At 33.3% G+C, this 26,239-nt stretch overlaps 1 protein-coding gene across 2 annotated transcripts in view; it reads left to right on the top strand.

The window, feature by feature from the left end:
* The window catches only part of LOC101328382 (pancreatic alpha-amylase), an 80,474-nt gene extending 73,943 nt beyond the window's left edge, over nt 1-6,531 (top strand). Inside the window, exons 17-18 of one of the 2 annotated variants that reach the window (XR_012334232.1) lie at nt 1,842-1,895; nt 5,337-6,531. The gene's annotated coding sequence lies outside the window, so the exon portion shown is untranslated. The remainder of the gene's footprint in view (nt 1-1,841; nt 1,896-5,336) is intronic. The other variant, XR_002173067.3, reaches the window with a different exon arrangement.
* Nucleotides 6,532-26,239: the final 19,708 nt, after the last annotated feature.

Here is a 26,239-nt window from a genome sequence, read left to right as displayed (position 1 = left end):
GGATCTGGCACATATTTTACTAAGTAAACGTGAATGTCATATCAAATACGCAATGGAGCATAAGAACAACATATGCCATATAGTTTAATGGTGGTATTATTTTCTTAAAAATATAATTTTACTTTGAAGATCAAGGTTTGACGTGGAAGATAGTCAAATGCAAAGAAAAGCCATGTTATAATTGTTTAAGTTGACACTTCCAGAGTTTGTCAATATGTTAGCACTGTGCTCTACTTGCTAGGAGGATTATGAATACAATTATATAAAAGTTTGAGCAGCTATTACCTACCAGGCACAGTATTAGGTGCTAGGGTAATAGATGAATAAGGCAGAGTAGTTGATCTTAAGGAAATAACTATTGAGTAAAGGAGACCTCCTATTCTCAGAAGTCTTTAAGCTAGTTAGAAATATATTCTATGTGTATCATTTATTTATTATTTCTATTGAATAATACTGATGCTGAAGGAAACAAAATAAGGATAATACGACATTCCAAAAACCCATTTTTCCTCCTTAGAAAGAGAACTATAATTGTTTGGCTAGCTTGACTCAAATATAAGAACCTGGCCTAAAAGTCTTTATTCATGAAGTGTAACATATATGACATTTTAAAACTTTGGCTGGCCATATCTGAGGTGGGGTGAGGGCCGAGAGATAGATATAGAAAGAAGGAAGATGAAGAGGATAAAGAGGAAATGAAGAAGGAAAAGGAAAAGAAAGTAAGGTAGAGCTTCGTTTTTTGAAAAAGGAAAATAATAAGAATAAGATTAAAGAGACTTGAGAGGAGAGATAAAAGGAAAGAAAAGGGGAAAGAGGAAAACAAAAAAGGAAAATAGTGGATAGGAATAGTCTAATCTAGACAAAGGAGGCCAGTACAGACACAGAAGTCAAGAAGCCAAAAGAATCAGCTAAAATAGTTGATTCTAAGGTTTCTTAAGGTTGAAAAATGGGGGGTGATATATGCAGGGGACAATTACATTTGTGTGAAGGCTTTTGAATTATTTAACTGTTTGAATTATGTGAATGTGTAACTTGGACTAAAATAAAACCTAAAATTAAAATCCTCCCTTAACCTTTAACTTTTCCATTCACCAACCCTTTCTCTCCTCCTTTTTATGGCAATATACCTTAAAAGTTTTCTATAAGTACTCTTACTTCACCTATCCTATTCTTTTTTCAAACCACTTCAATCTTTAGTCTCCAGTACTCTACTGAATTGGCTCTTGTCAAAGTCAATTATGACCTTCATCTTGCCAAAATCAATGTTTCATTGCAAATCATCTTATTTGACTTATCAATAACATTTGACACAGTTGAGATATCAGGTTACTCCCTCCATATGTTTTTATCTAAACGGTATCTGGAACAAATAGATGCTTAGGAAAAGCTTTGTTTTATAAATAAGTGAACATATTGTTTTCATTCTTCCACATGAAAGGAGAATTAAAAAGTCCTTAAGATGTCTTGAAAAAGTGTACAACTCTCTCAATGCATCTCTTTTCAGTCCCCCTTAAAAATCCTGGACTCTCACAATACTAAACCACTTGTAGGCCACTGAGGTGAAATGTTGGCTCATACCCTTTAAACATTTTTTGGGGGGACATTCCTGGCAGTCCAGTGGTTAGACTCTGCACTTCCACTGCAGGGGATGCAGGTTCAATCCCAGGTTGGGGAACTAAGATCCTTCATGCTGCTCAACGTGGCCAAAAATTAAAAAGAAAAAAAGTATTGAAGTATGGTTGATTTACAATGCTGTGTCAGTTTCAGGTGTACAGCAAAGTGATTCAGGTCTATATATACAAATATATATATATATATATATATATATACATCTTTTTCAGATTCTTCTACATCAGATTTTTACAAGATACTGAATACAGTTCCCTGTGCTATAAGTAGGTCCTTGTTGTTTATCTATATTATATATAGTAGCATGTAGATGATATGTTAATCCTAAACTCTTAATTTATCCCTCCCCCTCCTTTCCCCTTTGGTAACCATGTTTGTTTTCTATGTCTGAGAGTCTATTTCTGGTTTGTAAATAGGTTCAATTATACACTTTTTTTCTTTAGATGCCCCGTATAAGTGATATCATATGTTATTTATCTTTCTCTGTCTGACTGGCTCATACCTCTATACATTTGTAAGTAGCTGTTATTCCTTTTACCTAGGGTTTTTTTTCCTTCACTCCATGAAGAATTCCAACCTGCCTCCACAAAAGTATTACCTCCTGAAATAATTCGATACTTCCTCTTTCCCTACCCTATGACTAGATTTAGTCTTTCTCTCACCTGCACTGTCTTAGCACCCTTTACATATCCCTAGTATCCAACATTCGTTACATTGTTTTGTCACTTTTTGCTTTATTTTATGACTTTTTAGATTGGGAAATCTTGGAGGATGCATATTTTTATCTTGTTTACATTTGTATACCTAGAATTTATAACTGTGTATACATACTGTGTAATTCAGTATGTAATTACATACTATGTAATACAGATCTGATTGAACCTCTCTAGAGAGAATGTGTTTTCATGCAATCTATACAGTGTTAAATCAGAATTCAATATGTCTTTGTATTATTAAATGGCAATTATGATTTCTATAATGATAGTGAACTATTTAGATTTTACTGAAGATTAAGTGGGAAGGTAGAAGTTACATCATATAGTATTTCTTACTTTTTCTCCAAACATCTTTTTCATCTCTCTATTCCCAGAGTAACTTCTTGGTTACTGATTCTTTCTTAATCTTTTCCCTACTCTCTCTCCAAACCTCACTGGCTCTAACCTTTTATACTACTGACATCTTCTCTCTTATTTTTTTAAGTAGCAAACAATTTAGCTTTAACTTTGTTTCTTTACTCTTATATCCTAATTCTGACTACGCCATGCCAGCAATAAAAAAAATTCACATTTCCTGAAAATCTGTGTATTTTAAATATAAACAAGATTGTCTTTATTACCAGGATTTTTCTTTCTTTTCTATTTATTTTCTTTCATTCTAATAAATAATTAAAATGCTGTTAGAGGTACGAGTAATTATATATTCATTTTACATGTTGTCCTTAATGAATTCTTTAGATGTCAGGTCTACTTGATCTTCTAATGTTAATAACTGCTGACAACTAGAACCATCCTCAGTGGGTCTTGTGTAGTTGGGATATAGGATATGTTGTATGAGAAAGAAACCCACATAACAGTGGCTTAAATGAGTTAGAAATATCCTTTCCTTTCATGTAATGAAATGAAAATAGATTAAAGTCTGGTTTGGCAGGTATGCTCCATAAAGTTTTCTAAGGACCTTGCATTTACTATGCTATTGCTTCATGATAGAAAATTGCCCTTATCCTGCAAAAATAAGAATAGCACAAATAACAAGTATATCCTTTTTGTGAACAGTCTGAGAGTAAATTGCATACATCATGGCCTTCACCCCTAAAAACTTCAGTGGGATTTCTTAAGAATAAAGATATTCTTGTTTATTACCACAAAAAGAAAAGAAAAAAAAGAAAACTGCCCTTATCTTGTATGGTCCCAAATGTACCATCATCACATTCACATTCCAGGCAATGGAATGGAGGAAAGAATGGAATAAGAAATTCATACCCCTTCCTTTAAAGGGTAAAATTAAGAATTGCTCACATTATTTTTGCAAACATCACATTGCCCAGAATTTAATCATCTCTCTAAACTTAGCTGCAAGAGAGGCTGGGAGATTTAGACTTTATTCTAGTCAGCCATTGGTCTAACTAATGTATACTTAAAAATGATTAAGATAGTAAATTTTATGTTATATGTATTTAACCACAATAAAAAAAGAAATCTTTGCCTAAGACAAAGTCACAAGGATTGTATCTTGTATTTTCTTCTAGAAGTTGTACAGTTTTAGGTTTTACACTTGGATCTATGATATATTTTGAGTTAATTTTTTCACATGATGAGATATATGGGTCAAGGTTCACTTTTTCAGTTTATGGGTATCTAATTTTTCCAGCATCATTTGCTGAAATGTTGTGATGTTTTTATAAATAGAATATTTTTACATTTTTGCTCAATTAAGCATATCAATCTTAAAAAATCATTCTCTATTACAAATCTGTACAAGTATGGTCACTTTTTTGATATTTCATGTTAAAAATTATAGAGTGTTTTATACCTACATGCTTATAGTTGTTACCTCTAAGTTGTACAGTTGTAGATGACTTTATTTTCTTCTTTTTGTTTATGTTAATATATTTGTTTTCTAAAAAAGGCATGGTTAATTGAGAAGTAAAAAAAATATACTAACATTAGAAATACATTTTGACTGTAGGTGTACGTCCATAGAATAAAATTAAAAACTGGGAAAAAATAAAAATAAATAAAAATTAGGGATTCTTGTATTATGGCAGGGATTCTTGTATTATTTTTATTTAAATAAAAATTAGGGATTCTTGTTTTATGGACACTGGCTGAGGACAATTGGCTTTTTTTTTTTTTTTTTTTGCCACACTCTCCTGCTTCTTCAAGATATATCCAGCCTGATAGATAAATGGGCAAAAATTGTGAACAGACAGTTTATAGAAGGTATAAAAAGACTCTCAGACATATAGAGAGATTTTCAATTTCACTTATAATCAGAGACATATAATTAAATTTTAAGTGAAGGAAATAATGTCAGTAAAAATGCTGGTATAGATATCTCCGAAAACTGTCAGAATTACCACTGTTAAAATTCTGAAAAAATAGGTAAAGGTCCACATCAACCAAACAAAGGTTTAATGAAGAAAGAGGAAGCCAAGATATGGCAGAAGACCTTTGTGTCATTTTACTTGTCCTTGCAACACCTCCTTCCTTGGGTCTACTGTGGTCTTGAAGATGGCAGTTAATCTTCCCAGTGTTGAATCCTGCTTCGTAATTCCAGAGACAGCATAGCAGACCTTCTTCTCAAAGAATTGTGTTTCTCTGTTTGATCTGTCTGAGGGCTACTTAAAGGACTGATGCAAGGCACCTGTCTTTGTTTTTCCTAAGTAGAACACCCTCAGGTCACAGAGGGGACATTGAAAGGGGAAGATATATTTTTTTGGAAAATTAGGGCAGTGAAAAATTTCCTTGGGTATTTAAATAATAGGGTATTTAGAAAGCTATGTCCATGTCATGGGCAGGACTCATGTTCAGGAAAGACCTTGAGAAGACCTTAAGTTTTCACCTCTGGCTCAGTAAAAGCTGTAAGTGAAGGCTAAAGCATAATTGTAAACAGGCTGGCTAAACATTAAACAAGTACACCAACATCAAGCCAATTTGCAGACTAGAAGAGTTTATTTGTTTATTTGTTTCTTGTTTCTTTAACTCCAGGTGTTCAAGGAAATTTCTGTCAAAACTCTATCTCGTCTAACCACAAGCTAAAGGAGCAGAGATCTCAAAGATCACACATGACAAAGAATACAACCTTTACAAATAATACTTTAGAAGTCATTAAACAAAGAGCTATAACACATATAGCAATAAAAACAAACCATGAGGACAAGAATAATATAATTTCCAGAGTTACTACATTATAATATGTCAAATTGTGCAGTTTTCAACCAAAAATTATGGAGTATGAAAAGAAACAGGAAAATATAATCCATTCATAGGAGAATTTCATAGAAACTGTCCCTAAGGGAGCAGACACATTGGACTTACTAAGTGTTAACTATGATAAATGAGCTAAAGGAAGTCAGGAGAAAGATGTCTTAACAAATGGAGAATATCAATAAAGGGATAGAAAATATAAAAAAGAAGAAAACATTTCGAGAGCTGAAAAGTATATAAACTAAAATGAAGAAATCACTTGAGCTTTTCAACAGCATATTTGAGCAGGCAGAATAGAATTGGCAAACTTGAAGACTGAAATTATCCACTCTGAGGAGCAGAAAGAAAAAAGAATGAAGAAAAATGAACAGAATTTAAGATACCTGTGCAACACCACCAAGGGTACCAACATAAACATAATGGAAGTCCCAGAAAGAGAGAATAGAGGGCAAATGTCAGAAAGAATATTTGAAAATATAATAGCCTAAAACCTCCCAAATTTGTTAAGACATGAACCTTTATACCCAAGAAGCTCAACAAATTCTAAGAAGGATAAACACAAAGAGATCTACACCGAGGCATTTTATAATCAAACTGTTGAAAGACAAAGAGAGAATCCTGAAAGAAGCAAGAGAGTAGCAATTTGTCATATACAAGGAATCCTCAATAAGAGTAATAGCCAATTAATCAGCAGAAACCATGAAGGTCAGAAGGCAGTGGAATAACATATTTAAAGTGTTGAAAGAAAAAAATGAATTCTATATGTGGCAAAACTATCTTTCAAAAATGAAGAAGAAAGTAAGATATTTCCAGAAAAATAGAAGCTGAGGGTGTTAGTCCCTGGTAGACTTGCCCTATAAGAAATGCTAAAGAAAGTACTTCAGGATGAAATAAAATGACGTTGAACAGCCATGTGAAGTCATACGAAGCATAAAGAACACTGGTACAGGTAATTATGTAATAAATACAAAGCCAGTATTATTGTTGTTGGGTTTTTTTTTTTGCAGTACACGGGGCCTCTCACTGTTGTGGCCTCTCCCGTTGTGGAGCACAGGCTCTGGACACGCAGGCTCAGTGGTCATGGCTCACAGGCCCAGCCACTCTGCGGTATGTGGGATCTTCCTGGACTGGGGCACGAACCCGTGTCCCCTGCATCGGCAGGTGGATTCTCAACCACTGTGCCACCAGGGAAACCCTATTGTATTTTTTAACTCCCCTTTTATTTCTCTATGTGATTTAAAAGACAAATACATAAAACATTAACTTAAAATCTATGTTAATGGGCAACAATGCATATAGATGTAATTTGTGACAACAGCAATATAAATGGGGAGAGACAGAGCTGTATAGGAGAAGAGATTTTGTACACTATTGAAGATAAGGTGGTATTAGTACAAAATAGATTGTAATAAGTTTAAAAGTTTAATTATAGTCCCCAGGGAAACCAATAAGAAAATAACTTAAAGAAAGGAAAGGAAAACAAAATAAAAACTGTACACTATAAAGAATCAAGAATCAAATAAGCACAAATAATGCACTAATGGAGGAAATGAAAAACAACAACAAAGACACATCCAAAACAAATAGCAAATGACAGAGATTCTTTCTTATCCCTAATTACTTAAGTTTAAATGGATTAAACTGCCCAATTAAAAGTCAAAAATTGGCAGAATAAATTTTTTATAAGTATGATCCAACTATATGTTGTCTACTAGGTACTCACTTAAAATAAGTTAACTGGCATCTGTTCTACAATAAAGAGATCTAAGAGACACAATAAAACAAAAAGCCATGTAAAAATTTTGTTTAGATCTTGATTTCAAGAAAGCAACTGTATAAATACATTTTAAAACAACTGAATGAAGTTTGATTATGGAAATCTGATTATGATATTAGAGGATACTAAGGAATATCATTACTTTTGCTGGTCATGATAACTCTGTAGCTTTGGGAAATGCTATTAAATCACTTAGGGGGAAAATTACAAGATATTTAGGAATTGCTTTAAAACACTTTGTAAGGAAGAAAATGATAAAGAGGGATAAAGCAAATATGGCAAAATATTGATAATTCTTCTTTATTGGTGATGGATATATGAGGTTCATCATACTACTATTTTTACTTTTTACTGTATTTGAATTATTTTCAAACACTTAGACTGTGATTACTTCTGACCCCCCCTCCACTGATTTTATCCTAATATAAGTCATCACCATCTCTCATTGGCATTATTACAATGGTCTGTAATATTGTGCTCCTTTATCTACCAATGCCCACTTAAATCTGTTTTCAGGCAGAGAAATCCTTTGCAGTAGAAATGAAAATGAATACAACCTTTGATTATAACTATTCCTTGACTCCCCATGCCCCTCAGAGTAAAAGCCAAAGTTCTTGCAATGTTCTAAAAGACTTTCCATGACTTTGCTTTCCTTAAGTCTCTAGCCCCACCTCCACTGCTCCTCTCTCCCCGGGGCTCCAGTCACACTAGTCTCCCTCCTCAAACCAAAAATGCCCCCACCCTAGGGCCTCTGCTCTAGTAGCTTCCTCTTCCTATCATCCATATAGCTAACTCTCTCACTTTCTTTAAGATTTTGCTCAAATGTCATTTTCTTAATGAGATCAATGGTGACCTTACTTTATCCTGTCACAATTAAAATTACAACCTGCCCCTTCCCACTTCAGACACTCTCCACCTCCTCAACCTGCTTTATTTTTCTTCATAGCATTTACCACTTTTGAACATATGTTTTTCTAATTTATTTTGCTAATTTATAATTGTCTGTGTCTCTCTGATGGAATGGAAGCTCCATCAGGGCAGGGAGTTTTATGTATTTATTTGCTTGCTAATTTGTTTAATGCTATATTCCAAGTGCTTAAAATAGTACATGGAGCATTGTAGGCATTCAATAAATATTTGGGGGGAGAATGAGTGAATGAATTTTAAACCAATGGTAAAATTACATTTGATGCATTAAATATGATTGTGTGTATACAAGTCACACTACAATAAAAATTTAACAAATGTCAATTTAGATAAAATATGGAATTTGAAGTTGGTTGTTAGTTTATAAAGTGCTGATTGCTTTGTTTACCCATCTAGAGTAGTTTGATACTCTCCAGCTAAAAGAGCACAAATATTGTAATTAATGCTATGGTTTTAGTTTAGTTTTGAGCGAGACAATGACAAGTAGAACTTTGACATTTGTCAAAATACATGTTAGGTTTTTTTTTAAATATATATATTTGTTTCTGTCCAAGGGATGATTATTAGCAAAGAATGTTAATTTTTTGAGAGTAATTATTATGATAGGTGCTACAGGATATATCAGAAATAAATTTTTATTAAAAATTGATAAAATCACTTTTTATAACTCATCTTTTCCAAGAGAAAAAACTAGATGGATGAAAGTTTATTTAAAAGCTATGTTTAATCCTCATATCTTCTCAGTGTGATACCATACCTCTTGCTCGTTGAGAAGAATTCACCTACAGTCACTATTAAATGAAAGAAAAAAGAAGAGCTATCTTTGAAATTGGAAACAAAATTTAAAAGAGTCTAAAAAAATTTAAAGAGTCTAAAAAGGAGAAACATGTACTGTGCTTATCTATTTGCATAAAAAATTTAAAAACATTAGATAAAGTAAAGAAAGTTGAAAAGAGAAAGTGGAATAAGTAAAGCTTGCAGGCATTTTTCCCATTGATTCTTTGACGAGTTGTGAAACTGCTGAGAAGGATGTGAAAGGAGAGGTCCAAAATAATGTTTACTGGTTTTGACTAACCAACTAACTGAATGAATGATAAAGGAATGGAATGGAAAATTCAGGGAAATATATACATTTTATACCTTGATTTCAACAAGGCATTTGACTCTCTGCTACAATATCTTTATGATAAAAAGGGAGAAACTTGGACCAAATACAAACACATTTGGGTACATTTTAACTGGTTGAGCAAATATACCTAATGCTTATTAATTAATGGATTAGTGCAAGCTTTAATTACATAAACGGGGCTCTTTGGCTTTTGGTATATTAACTCAGAGGAATAATAATAATTCCTGACATTGTATTGCATTTTATAGTTCACAAAGAGCTCATTTGTGAGCTCTCATTTAATCCTCATCATAGCCCTGTGCTGAAGGCTGGGACAATGTGATTATCTTTCTTTAACTAGATATGGAAACTGATTTTATTTTTCTAATAAAGTGATTATATTTAACTAAATATGGGTAAATGATTTGCCTAAAGACATATGGGAATGCATATGCTTATTAATAAAAAAAGCTAAGAGAAATAACTAACATGTTGGATAAAATAATACAGATTCAAAAACATCCCCTAAATTCAGCACAAAGGTTATAAAAATGTCAAATATAAATTTCACAATCAAAAGACATATCTTGAGAGCTTTATATCAGAAAGTAAAATAAGGTTTTAGTTGACAGAACATAAACATAAAAGAATATGTATTGTAATCTTAGCCTATGCAACTGTGCATGATTTTAAGCTCTACTCATAATCAGGGTAATGGTCAACAAGATTGTGTGCAGAAGAGCATATTGGAAATTACTGGAGAAAATTCTAGAATTTAACTTGAACATTTCTTTTGTTAAAATAATTTTTAAACATTTGTAGGAAAGTAATATGTAAGAAACAGGTATATAAATAATAGTTCCAAGGTGAAAGTAGGGTTAATGAATAGATTGTCTACAGAGGCAGTTTTATTCTCTGTAAAAATAAAATTTTATAAGATATAAAAATAGAACAACTCAACACTATAAGAAATGGTCTTGTGAAGTAAGGGAGTCTGAGTCATTGGGAATATTTAAACAGATCTGGATAAACTTGCCAAAATCATGACAGAGAACATTTATTTTCTTGGATAAAAATGTATTAGATTCTGTTTTACTATAACATATTCCTAATTAAATTGGTCATATTGTCCTTGAATATTGTTACCAGGCACTGGAGAAAACATACCCACTATATATATATATATTTTCTGTTTTGACCTATTTACCTGATTTTTGGCACCAGGCATTATATTTAAACTCTTGCCTTTATGACAAATAAGATATGATTTAATTCTTGTTATTACTGTCAACTTTAAAAATATTCAGGTTTTAAACAAAAGGGAATTATATCAGATAGCTATTTATTAAGTTAAAAAATTAAAGTATTCAAATGTGTATGCATAAAGATATTTTCAAAGGCTAATATTATATAAAATAGGTTTCAGATGAAAACAAACAGAAAAAAAATTCTCATTCTTCCAGAGAATACTCTTCCCTATGTTTGGAAATTTATAAAAGGAATTTTGTGATTTTAAGAGTTAGAGTTATATCTGTTAGATTTTAGCATTTGGATGCCTGAAGTGGGACATTGTCTCAATAATGGTGATGCTAGCTTTTGCTTTGCTGTTCAGAATCACACTTTGCAAGCACATCCATTAAGAGATTCTTCCTAAAGTATATCTAAAAGGCTAAATGTTTCCTGCTGTGCTAAGTGTATTAATTTCCATTATCTTCTAGTACCTTCCTCTTGGTAATCATCTGCAGACAACCACCTGTAGAAGAGCAAATCTATATTTATGTATAAATAAAATAGGTTATATATATGCTTTTCTATTTTTCTCCACAAAAAAAGGTGTTTTACTCCTGCTGTTCAACGCATTTTGATGTGCTGTTCTATAAATTTAAAGCAAGGTTAAAAATAAAATTAATCAAGATTCATCTGGCAGCATTGCAAGTTAGTATCATACACCTGGCACATAAATTCCAAAGCAAAGTGATTCTTTGGGAAAGAACTGCTTGATAAACAGCAGAACTAAAAAAAAGATGAGCAGATGACAATGCATTGAAAATTAGATAAAAGCCTGCAATGTGCTATTGCAGGAGATGTAATGAGACAAGATAGAGCAAAGGGAAAACTAGACAGAATAAGGAGAAAAATTCCTAAGTGTGAGGTATTTTACAGTGGCAAATAGTTTCCCAGGAAATAGTGGAAACTCTCCCTTGAATAATTTCAAAGTAGAGTAGGAAATTGGACTGAGAATATAAAGTGGTGACAAAACTTTAATGACTGAAGAATAAGATGATGCAATAAAGAAACAAAGAAATACAAATTCAAAGAGTTAGGTGATTTTGAACATGATGGTTTTGTTAAGTTTCTCTCTCATTAACAATAATAATAATTGTAATATTTAAAATTTATGAAAATTTTTATAAATCCCTAAAAACCATAACTAATCAAAAAGAATACAATTTAATCTTTGTAGATATGTTGAAAACTAAGACTTACAGTTGAGCCTCTGATGACACTGCAGCCCCTGCTGATACTTGGATTGAAGCTTTGTAAGAGCCTGAGCAGAGGACACAGTTAAGCTGTGCCCTGACTCCTGAGCCATGGAAATTGTGAGATAATAAATGTATATTTTTTAAGTGGCTAAGATTTTTTATAAGCAATAGAAAACAAACACAGGCATCAATGCTTAAAACAAGAACATGTTACTTAAAAGATTATATAAAGAATATTTAACTAATATAGTATTGAATTGAAATGAATGATGCCAGAAAACTGCTTGCCCTCATATTTGCACCTGTCAGTAATGTTATAGTCTAAGCCTTTTGCAGAGCACAGTTTTCATTTCCATCTCTAGTTAAATTGGGACTGGTGCCTCTTATCTGTTTTTTAAAAATCTTTAGCCTTTGGGGAAAAAAAAAATCAATACAAGGACTGATTCTATCTTTAGATTAAAAGTGTATGCAAGTTGTTAATGAGTAATAATCAGAGGATAATTTAGGAGAATTTCAAGTTTTCTCGTTGTTCTAAGTATTATATAAATTTGCCTTAAAAATGCCCTGTTAATAAAGGCCGTATATGAAAAGCTTACAGCTAATATTGTAAACATTTGGGAAAAACTGAAAACTTTTTCTCTAAGATCAGGTTGATCACTTCTATTCAACATAGTACCAGAAGTCCTAGCCAGAGCAACTAGTCAAGAAAAAGAAACAAAATTCACCTAAGTTGGAAAAAAGAAGTAAAATTGTCCCTGTTTGCAGATGGCATGCTCTTGTACATAGAAATACCCAAAGACTCCACAAAAAAAAAATGTTAGAACTAATAAACTAATTCAGTCAAGTTGTGGGATAAAAAAAATCAACATACAAAAATCAGTAGTATATCATACATTAAAAATGAACTATCTGAAAAGGAAACTAAAAAAACAATTTCATTTACAATACCACCAAAAAGAATAAAATGCTTAGGGATAAACTTAATTAAGGAAGTAAAAGACTTTAACACTGAAAACTACAAAACACTGATGAAAGAAATTAAAGAATATACAAAAATAAAAAATGGAAAGACATCTTGTGTTCATGGATAAGACAATATTGTTGAAATACCCATAATACTCAGTGGTTCAGATTTAATGCAATCCTTATCAAAATCCTAATGGCAGGTTTTTTTAAAAAAAATTTTAACAGAAAGAGAAAAAAATCCTAAAATTCATATGGAACCACAAAGATTCTGAGTAGCAAAGAAAATCTTGGGGAAGAAGAACAAAGCTGGAGACATCACAATTCCTGATTTCAAGCTATATCATAAAACTACAATAACTGAAACAGTATGGCACTGGCATAAAGACAGACGATAGAGACCAACAAAACAGAATAGACAGCCCAGAAATGAATCCATGCATACATGGTTGATTGATCTTTGACAAGAGAGGCAAAACTGCACAATGGGGAAAAGATTGTCTTTTCAACAAATGGTAATGGGAAAATTGGATATTCATAGGCAAAAGAATGAAATTTGACTCATCTTACATCATACACAAAAGTCAACTCAAAATAGATTAAAGATCTAAATGTAAAACCTGAAACTGTAAAATTCCTAAAAGAAAACACAGGAAAAACCTTCATGACATTGGTCTTGGCAATGATTTCATGGAGATGACACCAAAACCACAGATAACAAAAGCAAAAATAAAAAGTTGAACTACATCAAACTAGAAACCTTCTGCACAGCAAAAGAAACAATCAGCAAAGTGAAAAGGCAATGAATGGGAGAAAATATTCACAAACATTATATTGGATAAGGGATTAATTTCCAAAATATATAAGGAACTCCTATAATTCAATAGTAATAAATAAATAATCTGATTAAAAAATGGGCTAAGACTTGAGTAGATATTTATCCAAAGAAAACATCCAAATGGCCAACAGGTATATGAAAAAATATTCAATGCACTAGTCATCAGGGGAATGCAAATCAAAACCACAATGATGTATCACCTCACATCTGTTAGGATGGCAAATATTAAAAAAAAAAAAAAAAAGACAAATTTTGGTGAGTATGCAGAGACATGAAAACCATTGCACCCTCTTGATGGGAATGTAAAATGATGCAGCCACTATAGCCAACTGTATAGTGATTCTTCAAAAAGTTAAAAATAGAACTACCACATGATTTAACAGTCTCACTTCTGGGTGTTTACCCCTGCCCCCACCAAAAAAAAAAAAAAATCAGAATCTTTCCAATGTTTTGCATGCCAATGTTCACTGAAGCACTACTCACAATAGCCAAGGTGTGAGAACAACATATATATTCATGAATGGATGAATAGATAAGGGAAGTGACGTATATACATGCAGTGGAATATTATTTGTTCTTAAAAATGAAGGAAATCCTGCAATATGCAACAACATGGATGAATCTTGAGGACATTTTACTAACTGAAATAAGTCAGTGCAAGAATGACAAATACTGCCTGATTCCACTTATATGAAGTATCTAATATAGTTAAACTCATAGAATCAGAGAGTGGAATGGTGTTTGCCAGAGGCTGGGGGATGAGAAAATAAGAGTGTTGCTAATCAACAGGCATAAAGTCTCACTTATGCAAGATAAATAAGTTCTAGATATTTGCTGTACAACATTGTCCCTACAATTAACAGTATTGTATTGTCACTAAAAAATTTGTTAAGATGGCAGATCTCTTTCTAAATGTTCTTACCACAATAAAATAAAATTTTAAAAGAGTTTTCAATTAATAAAGCAAATAATTTTAATAGGAAAAATGCTCTGTCAATTTGTATTGCTATTAAATAATTAAAATGAAACGTTCACTTGCTCTGTTTTTATCCAAACTAAAAGACTATTTTACTTATTAAATCATATCTTCTTACTTTCTTGTCTGTTAAAAAATAAGAAGCTGTACCTTTGTCTATGTGACTGCGACTGCTACTCTTACCAAAGAAAATCGTTCACTCTATGACTCTAAAATGTAAGCAAATGTTGCATAATGTTCTTTGCACTGTTAATATTAATAATAACAATGATAATGACAGTCACCATTTATTAAGTTTCTACTTAGTGCTAGTCTTATGAGATTTTTGTATTTTATCTAATCTTTACATACAATTAATGAGATGGAAAATATTAGCTTTTTTATCATCTGAGGAAATGGAGGCTTAGAAAATTTAGGTAACTTATCTAAGACCATGCATTTTACTAAGTGTAGACCCAGGAATTTGAATGAGGTTCTTTAGATATGATGCAGTATAGAGTGATTCTGATAATTATAGGAATTTCTCCAAAAAACCGCTATTGTCTATATAAAAAATACTTTAAAATATAGTATAGAAACAAAATAAAAATTTTAAGTATTTATCAAGACACTAAAGATAACTCAATAGAATATTCATGAACAAGTGAGGGCAAAGTAGGAGTTAAACGGATGAATTTTTATCCCAGTTCCATTCATAGTCAAACTTACAGAAATGCTATCTCCACTGGAAGTCTTTGCTATTAAACAGTCCATTCAGTCTTCAACCCACTGTAATATGGCTTGTTGCCTTTCTTTCTTCTGAAATTTCAGTAACTGAAATCATCTATGAATTCCTAATTCCAAATCCAGTGAAAATTTGCCCTTGTTATAGCCATGCCCTCTTAAATATTTGACACTGTTGACTACTCCTAACTGAAATTTTCTCCTTCTTTGGTTTTCATGACACTAATTATTCCAAATTTCCTTTTATCTCTGTGGCAGTCCTTGCTCACATTTATGTGTTCACCTTCTTTTGCCCTACATTTAAATATTAGTGTTATCCAGAGTTCTATCTTCAGCTTTATCTTCCTCTCCTCTATAGTTTCTTCCTGGAAGATGATGTCCAACCCTTGCCTTCAGCTACTACTTGACTACTAAAGATACCCAGTCACATTCTGTGCTCTAAATTCATATAGCCAAAGCTTACTCAAAATCTATTCATGGACATTACTTAACTGAACTCATGATCTCCTCTGTACCCGACAACATATTTCTGGATCTCTTCATTTCATTTTATATTTAGTGTTTATATGGGGCTCAAAAATGTGTACTGCATGATGGAATTACATACTTTTAAAGGTGTTTGTTCAATCTGGAAAGTGAGTAATGATTGTCAGATTTTTTTTTAATTGCGAATACTCCTTTCAGAGTAATAAGTAGTAACCTCATGGACTTCAAAGATTACTTGTATATCTGCTCAAAATGAGCAGTTATTTCTTCTCAGAGTAACTTCAAGTAAAATTATTAAGAGGAAAGTATTCTTGGTTTCCTTTTCTCCTCTGAAAATTAGACTTTTCTTTTAGTGTTCACATATACAGGAACACAATGCTCTCAAAAGATCCCTTAACCATTATGATAAAGTGTACTAGTTAGTTATTGCCATAATACTGCTATATAAAAAATTACACAGAAATGTAAAATAACTTTTTCCTCAGTCACCTTTCTGCAGATTGGTTGGAGTAGGCTCATTTTGCCTGAGTTCAGCCTGATTTGGTTTCAAGCTGAGGTTGAGTTCAGGTATGCTCCACATGTTTTTATTCCTCCTTGGACTAGTAGGCTGATTGGGGCATGTTAATTTTTTTTTTTTTTTTTTTTTTGCGGTACGCGGGCCTCTCACTGTCGTGGTCTTTCCCGTTGCGGAGCACAGGCTCCGGACGCGCAGGCTCAGCGGCCATGGCTCATGGGCCCAGCCACTCCGCGGTATGTGGGATCCTCCCGGATCGGGGCGCGAACCCATGTCCCCTGCATCGGCAGGCGGACTCTCAACCACTGCGCCACCAGGGAAGCCCCGGGCATGTTAATTTCATGGCAATATGCCATAGTTGAGGTGATATATAGAGTCTCTGAGTGTGGGGAGGAGAAAAAAATGCTTAATGTTGATGTTAAAAATACTTCACTGAGGAGGTGACATTTGATCTGGGTATTAAAGGCTGGGGAATTAAAATTAGCCAATCAGAGAATGAGGGAAGAACTTTCCAATTATTGATAATGAGGCATAAGATTATTTATATTAGCTTAAAATGATTTATTATACTATCCGAGAGAAGAAGGTTTGAGTTTTAGCAAAAGCATGAAAGCTGAAATCCCAACTTAGAGAAATGACTACTACAGAATTTTACAAACTCAGGCAAGTGGACCCACCTGGCAGTAAGATAATGCATGTTAGAAAGACTGTAGCACATTGAATCAGACAAACTAGCAATCAAAGGCAAACTAGCTACTTAGGACCTAATAAATCTTACTAGTGTGTTTGTTTTAACCTGAATACAGTTCTTTGAAAATTTGAACTAATGATTTGAAATAGGGCAATTTTACATAAAGATCCAAATCTTTGACAATGTCGAGTTTGTAGTCCAATATAAGAAGTGTTGTCTAGAGCTGCGTGATGGATCCTTTGTCAAGAGTGATGTATACTTTCCAAGTTAGTTCCGACTCCATGGAACATTATCGTCTCCTTTTCCCAGAAATGGATTGTCAGTTGCCATTTATCATTAAGCATGGACTATTTGTTTTTTCTGGTAAAAGAGAAATATTTATCTGTATTCTATCAAAACTTGATGAATGAAAGATATACCAAAAGAGACACATGTTTCAAGAAAAATGGGAGGAAGCATATTTGTAAGGATTATTTCTCTGTTTAATATGCAAGTGAGATGCTATTTTAGAAGATGATCATAATAAGAAGCTATTAATAGGAGGCTTTCCAAAAGTTGTGCAATCCTAGTTTTATGTTTTCTGCTGGTGTTACTGCCACCAATATTGTATCTCATCCTCAGGATAATTTATCACAGTACAGGGTCAAAAAGTTCCCAGCAATTAGCCACCCCAAACTCTGAGAATCTCAAATCCTAATGTAAAAACTATGTTATTATCCTCTTTGAGTCCACCTCCCTCCTAGAAGCTACCTGTGTTGAATTAGTAGTCTATTCAAACAAGAAAGGAATTCAGCATGGACTGTTCTAAGCAAGACTATCCTGACAGTCATATTTTATTATCTGTCTTCATATAGCGAAAAATGGGAAATGCTTGTTTCTGAGGAAACACATTATACATTGGGCCTAATAGAGTACAAAGAAATATTTGAGCCAAATTGAGACAAGTATTTTAATATCCCAAGAGTTGTATAGTCTTAGGAAGTATATGAAATAATGCAGTTTCCTTCCATTCAAATAGAAAAATGTTTTGCTTTGGGGAGCAACTATATTTACTTATCTCCAGAAGTAAGTTGCTGTTTTTTCCCCCCTTTGTCGGACTCGAACAGGAAGCTGCCCCTGGAGTGGTTGACTGAGGGCAGAAGAAAGCTGAGAGCCAGCCTCTGCCACTCAGGGCTAGGCTCCACATCCCCCTACTTGGTAAGATTCTGATGGGCCCTCAAGTTCATCTCTTCTATTTAGGGTGGACCTAGGAATAGGCCTGACTGTGCTGCCCAACTTGGGTTGCTTAGCCTCCTGTGATCCCACAGGCTGAGGTCTACATGCCGGCCCTCCAGAGATAAAAGAAATGCAAAATCCAATCAAGAGCTCAAGCCAGGTGGGAGCTGTAGATGTAGATGAGTCCAACAACATGGTTAAAATGTAGTTGATATATAAATATGGTAGGTTTGGAGAGTTAACCTTCCAAATTTGAGGAATAATAGTAGGAATGGAGGGCAAAACATTTTTCAAAACCAGAAAGATTTAAAATTGAATAGGGAAACATTTAAGATATTAAAAACTCATAGCATTAATATTTTTTAGTAAAAATTAGGTGCACATTTATTATTGGTCCCTTTAGTGTTGAAGAAAATTGGAAAACTAGAATCACAGGGGGTCAACTATGTTATTTCATTTTAAAACCCTGTATTTTCATATTAAGATGCCTAATTAACCAACCATTTTAGGCTTATGGTTTTTTGGTTATTGCTGAGACCTGACTAGTTTTTTAAAAATAATATTTAAGAGAATTCTTGTTTATAAATTTACTTTATTAGATTTATAAAAAGCATTTAGCAGTTGGGAAATTGTAGTCAGAAAACAAAAATATAAGAAAATAAATTTTAAAAAATTTAACTTTGATTTAAAATGCTAAAATGTTTATAATTAAGCTTGTAAATGGGACTAGGAATTATTGAAAGGCCTTTAAAATAGTTTGAGAATTTTCTAGTCCTATAAGTAGAATAAGGTAAATAAACTGAGCTTGAAAGTAAACAAAGTAAACTTTAATCTTAAAAGCCTAAAAATGAACTGTTTTTATAATTATAAATTTAATTAGTTGACTTTTTAAAGATTAAACTTCTGAATATTCATTTCTGTAAATGAAAACCAGCCCTGAGGGTAAAAAGCAAAACCAAAATGAAAAAAAACCTCACACAAAACCCCCTTCAGTATTAGGAATGAAGCACATAGCCATCAGGTATAGAAGGTTTGGATATAATTTTTCAAGACTTAAGAGCTTTGGGCACAGAGTCCTCATATTCTTCCCTGTCCAGACCAATATTAGGGATCAAAACTTAGCAAGAAATATTACCGGCAAATGTAATGAAGCTCCATGAAGATTTTAATAAACTTTAAATATGACTGAAATGTCAGTAGAGTTTGATTTTGAATTTTTACACCAAAACCCTTAGAATCATTTTTGTTATCTGGTTTTGATTAGCTTTTGTTTCAGTTTAAATCAGTTCTCTGAGACAACTATCTTTGCTTACCTGTGCTTGCTGCATATTAAACAAACAAAAAATAATGTGAGGTAACTCTGAAAAAATGTGGTTAATTTATTTAAAAATTTAGTTAACCTAAATTTTTGTTGGCTTTCAACAATTTAAAATTTCTTTGACATTTTATAACAACTTTAGTGGATTTAGGCTACCTCGGGGTCTAGTAGTGCATTTTCAGTAGTCTGGGTTGTGCCCTTTTGTGTAGTGAGGTTTTAAGTGATTTTCATTCACTTCTTTATATTTTTTGTATTTAAAATTTTTCTTACAATGAGCAAAGTAGAAGGAAAAAAGTTATTAAATTTATTAAAACAATGTGAATTTAAAAATATACTTTTTTTCCTAGAGACTTTGTAACTATATAAAGTGAAATCATGAATTGTGTTGTGTAACATTTTCTAGGACTTTAATATTTTAATGATTGAAAAGTATGCCGTTATTAAAGGAAGACACTTTGCTCCAAGTACAATCTTTCCTATGATGTATTTCAACTTAGAAGGCTGTAGACTAATTAAACACACAGCATATGCCTCCCTATGGTTTTACTTACCCTATATTAGTTTCCATCTTTAGTCAGATATGTTCTTTTGCTGTTAACTTTTCATTTTGAAGACATTGCTTTTAATTACAAAATTTAAAAAGTGAAACACAAAAACTTTACCCAGTACATGAAAAAAAAAGAAACTGCATAGAAAAAACTGAGTCATAAAAACTGCAGCAGGTGGTCTTAACCACATGATGGTCTACCTCATACAATGTGACTTTTGCCAAGGACTCTGATTGCAATCGTGCTGAACTCAACTGCAATTCTTGTGTCAGCTCTGTCCTGTAGTGCAAATCAATCACCAGGTACCTTTTGAGCTCTCGTGGACATTTAAGATTCCAAAGCTTGAATCCCACATACATTTACAGAAGAAGCAGGGAGAGAAGCCTCTCACCAGCCCTGTACTCAAACCCAGCATGATATTCAATAATGACATGTCAGGAAAGGAGACTGTGTATCCTCTCACTGTGAAATATCCTGAGGGACTGTCTTTATGAATTTGAAAAAAGATTCAGCAGGGCTCTAGGCAAGAGCTCATGCACACAATTTCAAAAATGTATCACAATCCTTTAATTTTTTTTTTCAGGGGGCATGATTACCTTGGTGTTTTTTCATCTATCCTTTGAAAAAATTATAAAAATGAAAATGATGGCCTGAAACAGTCTCCTGGTCACGAAAAATAGTCTTCTGCTTTTTCAAGGTGTATATTTCTCTTTTTACCCTAGCAGGATGGTATTTGCCTTTTAAGCATTCATGATTTATTTTCATTTTTGCCCATTCATAATGTAAGAGATATTGAATGAGTGATAAGTGTGCAATAGTCGTGCAGAATTGTTAGAATTAATTTAAAGGCTAAAACTGGCACATTTTGTCTTTTCTTGGTAATCAGATGATCTTCAACATACTAGAACAATGGTGCTTATATTTTTTGATACAAAGGCCACCTAGGAAAAAACTCTATCAGGAAAATTCACATATACATACAAAATTTAAAAATGTACATGTAAACTGAGAGGGCTCACAGATTCCTTGGAGCCCTGTGTTCCATGTTGGGTTGTGATGGAGGAAGCTGACAGTTTAGTATGCAGAGTATTTGCTAGGAAGCAGTATCTATGAAAAGGAAGATAAGGATGCAAGATAGGGTAGAGGGAGAAGCTGAGCTGTGATGCAGAACCAACAAAGCTTCAGCCAATCAGAATCATATGGGGGTGATCACACTCAAGAGCTAGAATGGCCCTTCAGTCCTGTCAGGAGTTGGGCCCTTCTGTATTGATCAGTCAAATTGAACGTGTTTCCCAGGAAGCAGTGGCTGTAGGCCTCCATGAAGCTGAGGAAATCTCTGAAGGGACTGATGGCTAAAGCCTGTTGATGACAATCTTCCCAACAGCTGGGGCGACAAGTTCTTCCATGAATGGGATCTGTGTGCTACATCACAATGTCTATCTGACCCAGGTTATGAGAAATCCTGCCCTAGAATCTTCAGCCTTCTCTCTTCAATTTTAGCCACTGAGGTGATTTTTAGATTTTATTTCTAAAATCTAACTCAAAGACCACTTAAGAACAATTTGATTCATATAGTTTATGCCTTACTTACACAGCAATATATTTTAGGTATGCTTTACTGAGTTGGTTACTTGATTTACATTTTGAACTTATTTTAAACTTTCTTGTTTTTTAAAGATAATTTTAGGTTAATAATTACATTTTAATCTATTGAATGATTTTAAGCAGATGTTAAAATAACAAGAAAGCTGTTAGAATACAGGAAGAGCTGGCTCATCACTACAAAACTTGGTAAATCCAGAAGGGAATCTCTTTTGCCCTGGCTCCATTAGTTTAGCTAAATGACTGACACACATGGAACAAAAATAGGAATAAATAGAAATAAAACAGATGGCATCATTGCCCTCTTCATTATAAAGAAAATTAACTGAAATAAAAACAAGATGAAAGATAATAGTACCATACTTTTCACTTAAAAAGTCATTGAAATAATGAAAGTAATCTCTTCATTGTTAGAGATTTTCACCTTTTATCAGTTTAGGTTGTCACTGAAATGTTTTTATGCCTAAATCTAATTATGCAAAGGGGAGAGTACTATTTTCAGTATGCCATATTTAATTCTCTAAAATATCTCTGTTCAGTAAGGCCCTGAAGGGATGAATGATAGTCTGGCAGGTTTTCAATAAACAATGACAATTTATCAGTAAAGAGGCTTATTTTCAAGAGATGAATAGCTAGATACAGCTGTAACATTAATTTCCAAATCCTGAAGACAAAATAGCATTGACAGAAATCATAACATTTGAAGGACAAGCTAGTTTGGGTGGGAGTCAGAGGCTCTGGGAGTGAGTAGGCAGTGTGGTCTCTTGGAAAAAATTATATTCAGAGTTATAGTTCATCACTAGCTGTTTGACCTTGAATAAAACTCTCTGAACTTCAACTTTCCCTGTTACTAAAATGGGAATATCAAAACCTATTAATACTCTTTATAGAGTGACTTGGATCAAACATGATAAATGTAAAAGCATTTCATAAATTTAAAGGTGCTATTCAAACACACACTATCATTATACTAGAATGTGTATGGATATTTGTTTGAAATATTTAAGTGTGAAAGAGAAGATGTAAATTATTCACTCACTAAATAAACACATGTTGTGTAAGGCACTAAATTAGTGCTAGAAAGAAGAAGATAAATAAGACGTGGTTTCTTCCCTCTCATGACTCACAAGTCCTATCAAGAAAAATAACACATGGGCAGGTGTCAAGTACTAGTGTCAAGAGTAAGTAAAGGATGTTATAAGTGAATGAGTGAATGAACACATAAATAGGTGCACAGAGGAGAAGCATATAATCCACACTCAAAGTTTCAAAAAAGCCTTCTGGGAAGAAACTGTCTTAAAGCATGATAAATTGTTCTTCAGATAAAGAAGGGGTGATGGAAAGTAAAATATCCTAAGCCCAGGCAATGTCAGGAGAAATTGTTGAACACAAAATGCTTGAGGGCAGTTGGGAAGAAATGAGGCTAGATGTGGAGAGGAGGTAGAGGTGGTGGTCAGATAACCTATGTCATACTAAGTTACTTAAATTATTATGATGAAATAATAGTTTGAAGAGGAGGTAATCAGATCTGCCCCCCTCCCTTTTCTTTAAGATTAAAAAAAGTTTTTTTTGGCCACACTGAGTGGCATGCGGGATCTTAGTTCCCTGACCAGAGATGGAACCCATGCCCCCTGCTGTGGAAGCACAGAGTCTTAACCACTGGACTGCCAGGCCCTTTTAGATGGAGCCCTCTGTCAGTGATGAAGAAGTCTGATTTAAAGGAAAGGTAATTGGAATCAGGAAAACAAGACTGGAAATTATAGCAATAGAACAGCAATAGATGATGGAGGCTTGGATTAACTTCAAAATTAATTTTGATTGAAAATATTGGTGGCCAATCGAAGGGTGAAAAGTGAAAGAGAAGGAGGAAAGAAAAATTTCTCCCTGGGGTCTGGCTGTACCAACTGCTGAGATGGAAGATGAGGAAGAACAAGTTTAAGGAAAAAGAGGATTTTTGTTTGGGTATCTTGAGTTAAGCAGTGTCTGTGTGATGTTTAGGCAAACATAGCAAGAAGCTGGATATATAAGTCTGAAGCCCAGTAGACAGAACCTCTTATGAGAGAGTTGTGGGCTAGAGATCTAGATTTGAGAGGCATCAGTAGATGAAAAGATTAGGTAGATAGGTAGATAGATGGTAGATAGGTAGATGAATAGATAGATTTAAATGGATGTTTAGTTAATTGTATCCATAGTGCCTAGAATAGTTCCTGGTACTTGACAGTATTTCACCGAGTAAATATGAGATTTAAAGTTGTGAAAATAGATGTGCATACTCAGAGAAAAACACTGAAAATAAGCATGGAAAAAGTGGGTTGAGGTGGAAAAGCATCAATATTTAAGGTGTCAGCGTAAGGTACTCAGAGTATAAAGAATAGAAATATATAGAAGAATGACGATAATTGAGTGAACAGTGATATTATGAAAAACAAGAAAGAATAAAATTAAGGGAAACAAATCAAGAGTTCTTACCCACTGCTGCCCCAATTACATGACATTGATGGAGGTGTCAATTGGGTGTTAGAGCAGAGGTGGAACTGGAAGGGGTTAATTGGCTCTTCTGTGACATTTGATTTATGGATGCTGAATCTGAAGTATATGGGCTCATGACTGTCACTGAGAACCCTCTCCATTATATGGAGAAAGCTTTCAAGAACATGAAGCCTGTTCCATACTTGTTCCTTTCTAATACTTTCCAAATAGCAGCTTGTTATCTTTTTAAAACTTAAACTAACATTGTTCCTTCCCTTCTTGAGAGTCTTTAATGGCTCCCCATTGTACTTATCCTAGCTTATTATCCTCTTACAATTTGGCCTCTGCCAATTTCTCTAGCTTTATTCTGTTCCTTATTCCCCTTTGCTTTATATACTAAACATCCTTTCCTGGTTTAGGTTCTGTTTAACAGATTTTTTTTCTCCTTCAATTTGGAATGTTCTTTCATTCATATAATGGTTCTTACTCATCTTTTGTCTTAGCTTAAATGTCACCTCCTAAAATAAGTCTCTTAAAAAAACACTATAATCCAAAACAGTTTCCCCCTATTTAACCTCTTAGCACCTCACTCTCCTTTCACTGGATTTATTATAGTTTGTAATTATATTGTTGATTGGTTATTATTTTTTCTTGTTTTTTTCTCTTTTTATATATTCCTTTTTGATTTCCTTTTTTGATTGATCATTTATTATATGTATTCTCTATAGAATTATAATCTCCAGAAGGAAGGGACTAAATCTCTGTGCTTACTTTTTCATACCCAATGCCTAGCTTAATATGTGTAGAAGGAATAAATAATAATGCCTGTTCACTTAACTAGAGCTGTAAATAATTCATTTACCTCTATAGACATATCTTGAGGATATACAGAAAAGATTTTTAAATTGCGATTTTAAAATATACTATTTAACCAAATAGTAAAACTGCTTGATACACTGTTTTAGACATATAAAGAATTAGGTTGTGAGCATTTTAAAAATAACTGATTTGAAAGGAGCATTAACTATAGTAGAATCTGAGATGCAAAACAAAACAAAAACAAAAACAGGGCTATTTTTTGTAAGACATAGAATTGTGTGATTGAAATACAATATATTTTACTAACTCATCTGATTCTCCTATTAGAAACTTTCTAGGCTCCTAATAGAATGTACAACCAGAAACTTTCACATTCTTTGAAGTCATACATTTATGAGATAATGTAACTTCATGAATTTAACAGGTCTTCATTATTTTATTTTGGGTCTTCCCTCTCACTAAGGTAACCCTCCTCCCACTGTAATTTATCTCTCTTAATAACCTCAATAATTCCAATTCAGCAAATCTTTAGTGGTTATCTATTATGGGCTGAGAATACTGTAGTGTTGAGAACAGAATACATGTTAGAAGTAGTATCTGTGCTCAAGGTATTTATCATTTGTTTCAGGAAAACTATAAGACAAAGGTAAACTTTTAAGTGACAGCTGGTCTGATATAGATTAACAGAATAAAGATGTGTTGCAGCAACCAAGGAAGCTGCACCTTCAAAAAGATGGCTAAGATTGGGTAAATCAGAGAACATGGAAGATGAGTGGCATTCTGTGACAAAAGAATATTTAGAAGTCTCTCAAGTAAGATTGCCCCTGGAACATAACATGAAAAGTGGGGCTGCTGACCATGATACAGCAGAGATGTGCCCACTAGCTCTAAAGCAAAATTAAAATAGTGTCCTTGCCTCAGGTGGGAAATCACCCTTGGAAATGAATAAATGATGGTAGTCATAGATTTTCTGTTTGAGTAGATGCTGGATTAATTACTCAATAAGCAGCCTGTCTATAGAAAAAGTCTGGTTTCTTATCACATATCCTCCATACAGAGATGCAAGCATTTGCACAGAAATGAATTGATTTGAGAAAGGACAGAAAAGGAGAAGCAATAGAGACAGACATTGGAGCTGGCAAGAGACTGCAGAAGGGAATATCCTTTGGAGTTTGTTAAATAACACTGTAGTCCACTTATGGTATATAGTGCCTTTGGTAATTTAAC

Source organism: Tursiops truncatus, chromosome 1 (assembly GCF_011762595.2).
Source record: "Tursiops truncatus isolate mTurTru1 chromosome 1, mTurTru1.mat.Y, whole genome shotgun sequence".
Lineage (NCBI taxonomy): Eukaryota > Metazoa > Chordata > Mammalia > Artiodactyla > Delphinidae > Tursiops > Tursiops truncatus.
The sequence above is the reverse complement of the archived record's forward strand: the minus strand, read 5'-3'. Positions and strand labels throughout refer to the sequence as shown.